Below are 6,000 nucleotides of genomic sequence, written 5' to 3'. Positions count from 1 at the left end.
TTGTATCCTATGCATTTGGCCATGGCTGGCCCAGACCCCCGGGGCCTCCCCTCTCCCATTTGCAGGCACAATGATCAGGCAGTGATGGAGTCTTCCCAAGCCTGGCTTCCCTTAGGTCCTCAGGCCCAGCTGACCCAGGCAGGACCTCACTCTCAGCTTTTTTGTATGGTCCATACCACTCAGGAAGGGGGTCCTGCCTACTGATCCCTTAGACCTGGCACCTGGGCTCTGGTCTTGACCATGACTTTGCTTTCCTGCCACCCATTTCTCAGCTCATCTCTTCCTCACAGGCCACACTGCAGCCACAACGGCCCCTTCTTTTTCCTGAAATGCCCAAGCCCATTCCTACCTCAGGACCTTTGCACTGCCTGTTTCCTTTGCCTGGAATGATTTTTTTTCTCACCATGAAGGTTTCAGCCCACATGCTGCCTCCTCAGAGAGACGTCCCTGGAAATCTTCTTCAAGTAGGACCTCTGTCCCATCACCCCATCACATAACCCTGTTTGCTTTCTTCTGAGCATGTATCATCATCTATGCCCCCCATCCATGGAAGAAGATCTTGACTGTCTTGGCCACTTCATACGGGCACCGGTCCTTGGCACAGTGCCTGGCACATGTAAGCACTTGGTGTTTGTTGACTCACTAAACAATGGCATCCTGCCTGCCCCATGCTGCCAGGTCCAGCTTTGGAGTGTCTCCCTCCCTCCCCGACACTGACTCCCCTCCGACACTGCCTGCCTAACCCTGGGGTCCCAATGCTCATAGCCTTCCTGGATGCCACCCCAGAACTCCAGTTCCACTTTCTAAGGCTGGGCCCTAAACCCAAGGCCTGCTCCCACCCCCATGGGCAGCTGAATTCCAGAGCTCCCCTCCTCCGAGCCGCATCTCCCACGTCTGCTCATCCTGCCACAGGACCCAGGTTGGCCAGCAGTCCCAGCTGCGTGTGGGGCCTGGCTCTGCACCTCTCCATCTGCCTACATCTCCGCGCTGTGTGGGCTACCGGGTAACCGTCCCTCGGCGGCACCTCCCACCCCATTCATCCCCATTAGCCGCTGTCCACACTGGGCCCGAGGGAGATCAATTCCTAGCGCCAGCCACTGAGCCGTGTTAATGAGGATGTAAGCGCCCCTGCGGCTGGGGTGAGTGGGAGGGGCAGGAGGAGTCCAGGAGGCGGAGCGGGCCATGGGGGATTCCTCACTGAATGCTAGGGGTCACGGTCCCTCTGGGGTGCTGGAAGATGCCCCCTGTGGGGCGGAGACCTTCTCCCAGCCCTCCTCTGGGAACCACAGTTTAGCTCAAGCAGAGAAAGAGAGCAGAGGAAGCAACCTGCCTGGGGCCTTAGGGATCCAAGGAGCAGGGGCCATGTGGCTTACTGTTGAGCAGAGGGGCCAGGCCAGACCCCCCTGCCACCCACCCCTCTGAGCCTTTGCTCAGGCCAGTCCCTCCACCAGGAGCACCCTCCTTGCATCTACCCAACACACCACCGACCTGCAAGACTCCCAGACCACCAGCTCCCTCAACCCACACAGAACCACTCCAGCCCGGGGGGTTCCCTGCCCCTGGAGCTCGCTCTGGTAATTCTGACTATGCCAAATCGCACTGATCTGCATGGAAAGATGCTCAGCCTCTCTCATAATAAGAGCCATGCAAAGGAGAACCACAAAGAGAGACCATTTTTCTTCCATCAGGTTGACAAAGATGAACCGGGTGGGTGAACGGAGGGCAGGCTCCGGCTGCCACTAGCGGGAGGGCAGAGGTTCCACACAACAGTATCTGTGGCACCGTAAATCAGTATAACCTCTTGGCAACAGCTATGTAAATTAGAAATGCACCTGCCCTTTAACCTGGCAATTCACTTCCAGACATTTATCCCACAGAGATCCAAGTGCCCAAAGATAGAATCCAAGGGTGTTCGCTGCCTAGACACCTCCTGCATGTGCAAGAGGATGGGCTGAGTCCGTCAGGCAGTGTCCACCCAGTGGGGCACTCCTGGCTTCCTCGCCTGTGCAGCAAGACCAGCAGGTGCCTATCCCTTGAGTTCTTAGGAGTAGATCAGTTAATATAAACAAAGTGCTCTGAGAAGCGTCCAGCACATAGCAAGTATAAATTCTTGTTATTATTATCACTTTGCTGTTGTTGAAAATAACTGAGTAGATCTATACATACTCATATGTCATTATCTCCCAGAAATGCTGGTCAGTGAGAAACGCAGACAGAGTGTACAGAAGCCTCCGGTGGGCCGTGCGGGTCTGTGGATGTGGCTCTGGCCTGCTTTGCTTCTTGAGGAACTCGGCTTTCTAAGGCATAGCCCGCGTCCAGGGTGGCACAGATAGCACTGGCCACAGTCGCTGTCCTTGGGAGGGGAAGGGGACCAGGGAACAGGGGAGAGGGGATTTGCACTTATCTTTCCATGCAGTGTGTGGTTTTTAGCCACCTGCCTACACTACCTATTTGAACAAATCAATCACTTTTAAAGCCTGGTGATGTACCTGTCTGTGTCTCCCCCGGACAGTGAGCCCCTGGAGCGCAGGGACTTGTTGGAGTCACTAATGAATTCCAGGTGCCCAGCACTACCTGGCGCACAACGTTACTTGGTGAACATTGGCTGATGGCAAGCTGGCTGAATTCCACGTGGTCCTGCTGGAGTGGACTGCACCCACCCCAAGAATGATTCCAGGGAGGTTCCCACAGATTGGGAGTGGGACAGACTGGAGCATCCTGGGAAGGGGCTGGTGGAGGAAAGCAGATCTCTGGCATGGAGGACCTAGAGAGCTAATTCCCAGAGAGGATGATCCCGGGAAGCAGGACCCAGGTGTGCAGGTGCAGCCAGGCCTCCGGCACCCAAGGCAGCCTCTAGTCAAGGGCTGGATGCTTGGGCCACAGCAGAGGCCCCTCTCTTTTCAGGGTGCTGACACCCCCATCTCTCCACATGGCTGCCAAGGGGGCCAGGGAAGCATTACTGTGGCAACAGCCTTGGCAGGCAAGGGGTTCCTTTGTGACTTTCCCATCTCTGATGGGCTGACGCCCAGACCCTCCAGACCTGTGGTCTGCCCATCAAACCAACGCCTGGGCTGAGGAGCAGAAATGAGGCCCCTAGGCCTGAGCTGGGACCTGCTGGGGCCACCTCCATCATCAGCCCTGATTTGGGGCCACCTCCCATGTCCCTCGTCCTCCTGCCCAATGAAGCAGGAGGTCTTGGCCATGCCTTGTACCAATATGCCTTGGCGTGGGAAGGGCCCCAAAGTGGGCACAGCCTGACAATCCTCATGCATCGGGTAGAGAGGAAAAGCATGGCTCACCGCTGCTGGGAGGCACCCCTGCAGTCATGACACGAACCGGCTGAATGCATGAACTTTATTTATTTATTTATTTTTTGAGACGGAGTCTTGCTCTGTTGCCCAGGCTGGAGTGCCATGGTGTGATCTCAGCTCACTGCAACCTCCACCTCCCAGGTTCAAGTGATTCTCCTGCCTCAGCCTCCTGAATAGCTGGGATTACAGCCGCCCATCATCACGCTTGGCTAATTTTTTTTTTTTTTTTTTTGTATTTTTAGTAGAGACAGGGTTTCACCATGTTGGCCAGGCTGGTCTCGCACTCCTGACCTCAGGTGATCCACCTGCCTCTGCCTCCCAAAGTGCTGGGATTATAGGCGTGAGCCACCGCGCCCAGCCAATTTTCTGAGTAGAATGGGTTCCTATTTCACTCGTGCTGTCAAAAACGTGTTACAGTTAAAATGAAAGGTCTTTGCTCCATCTGGCATTGACAGCAAGGCCCGCTCCGACTGACCCATTTAGTGCCAGGCCTGCCCCTGCCTCACCCTTGCTTGGTCCGCTGTGTCCCCACTCGCAGCAGGGCAGGCTCACGTGATGATGTTCACCGTGCACCGTCCCCTCCCTTCCTGGACCTGAGCCTGCAAACTCCAGCCATGAGGTGGATCCCACCCGCTAGCTGTGTTTATAGAGCTCGAGAGCCAAAAACGGTTTTCTGTTGTTTAATAGTTGAAAATCAAAAGGAAGATGATATTCATGACCCATGAAAATCACATGAGGTTCGCCGTCAGCGTCCACGAGTACGATGTGATGAGGACACTCCACCCAGAGCTGCTTTCCACCATGAAGGCAGAGTCGAGGGGAGCACGGCCCCACAGCCTAGTGGATTTAATTAGGTTGGTGCAAAAGGAGTTGCGTTTTTGCCATTATATGCGACCTTTGGCAGACAAAGCCAGCTGCTCCCTGGCCTGGGCTGTGAGTTCCACGAGGCGGGGCCTTTGTTTTGTCCCTCACGTAAGTGCCCGCGGCAGTGCCTGGCAGCAACAGGGTGCTCTGTTGCCCTGGCTGAATGAGTGAATGGAGGTGTAGGTTGTGGAGCGCATTGCGTCATCCTCCTAGAGAGAGGGACGCTCGCCTCCTTCTCCAGCTCTGTCTGGCAGACACCACCAACCGCCCAGCCCAGCAAGTGGGCTCGGGGCCTGTGAGCACTGAGAGAGGCACCCGTGGGCAGGCAGCATCATTTGCTCTACCCCCTGGAGAAGACAAGGCAGAGGGTGGTAAGGCCTGGATTTGACACCAGCAGGGTGGGCCCCCGGGTCTCTGAAACGATGGCATGGGCTTGCTTGGCCCTAGGAGTCGCCCCAATGACCCTACACAGAGCCCCTTCCGCGAGCTGAGCCTGCTGTGCTGCGTAGGCGGCACTTTGGTGCCCTCTGGTGGTAACTGGGAGAGGGAGCTCTCCAGCCCATCTGACCACCTCACCCAGAGATAAAGGAGCTCGCCAGCTTGGGTGCTCTCTGTCCCTTCAGCCCTCTCTATAGGGCATATTGGTGTCACAGGATGTCCTCCCACCAAGCTGACCAGGGAGCTGCTGGCAGCCTCTCCTGTGGTTAGACAGGGGACTCCCAGGCTGCCAGTATGCACCTGTCTCTACCAGTGTGCATCTCATCCTGACGAAGGGTGGGAGGTGACCTTGGTCCCAAGGCCCAGGGACCCTTCTAGAGGGATGGCCAGCCTTACAAGCTCCCTTGTGTTTTTTGCGTATCTGGAGAAGCTGTATCATCTGTGGGTCAGAGCCCCTTGGTGCACAGAACTGCTCTAAGTTCTACTATGGGGACAGGAAATTTGTCTGTAGGCAGCCCAAGACCCCACTTAGCAATGATCATCATGTTCTTGTCACCATGCATACATTGTACATTAGCAAGCGTTCCTTGTCTGCCTCCAACAAGATACTGGGCTCCGGGAAGGTAGGGGCAGGTCTGAGCTGCCTCAGTAACCCCAGCCTCTAGCTAGGGCCTACCTGAGTGAATGGCAGCTAGGGCCTACCTGAGTGAATGGCAGTGGATAGCTGAGTGAGTCAATGGAGAATGAATATGGATGGATGGAGGGATGGGTGGGTGGATGGGTGAATGGATGGGTGAGTGGATGAATGAATGAACGAGTAAGTGGATGGCTGAATGGATGAAGGGTGGGTGAATGGATAGATAAGTGAATGTGTGGATGAATGGGTAGGTGGGAGGGTAGGTGAGTGGATGGATGAGTGAACAGATGGATGAGTGAACATGTGAATGAATGGGTGAGTAGGTGGGTAAGTGGGAGGGTGGGTGGGTGGATGGATGGATGGATGAGTGAATGTGTGGATGAATGGGTAGGTGGGTGGGTAGGTGAGTAGATGATGGATAGATGAGTGAATGTGTAGATGAATGGGTAGGTGGGTGGATGGGTGAGTGAATGTGTGGATGAATGGGTAGGTGGGTGGGTGGGCAAGTGGATGGATGGATGGATGGATGGACATGTGGATGAATGGGTAGGTGGGTGGTGGGTGGGTGAGTGGATGATGGATGGATGGATGAGTGAACATGTGGACAGATGGATGAGTGAATGCGTGGATGGATGGGTGGGTGGGTGAGTGGATGGATGGATGGATGGTGAATGTGGGTGGATGGATGGAAGAATGGATATCCAGTAGCAGAACTGAGTTTTGGATTACTCTGGGTCCCTAGCCAGGGCC

Source organism: Theropithecus gelada, chromosome 6 (genome assembly GCF_003255815.1).
Source record: "Theropithecus gelada isolate Dixy chromosome 6, Tgel_1.0, whole genome shotgun sequence".
Classification (NCBI taxonomy): Eukaryota; Metazoa; Chordata; class Mammalia; order Primates; family Cercopithecidae; genus Theropithecus; species Theropithecus gelada.
Note: the sequence above shows the minus strand (reverse complement) of the source record.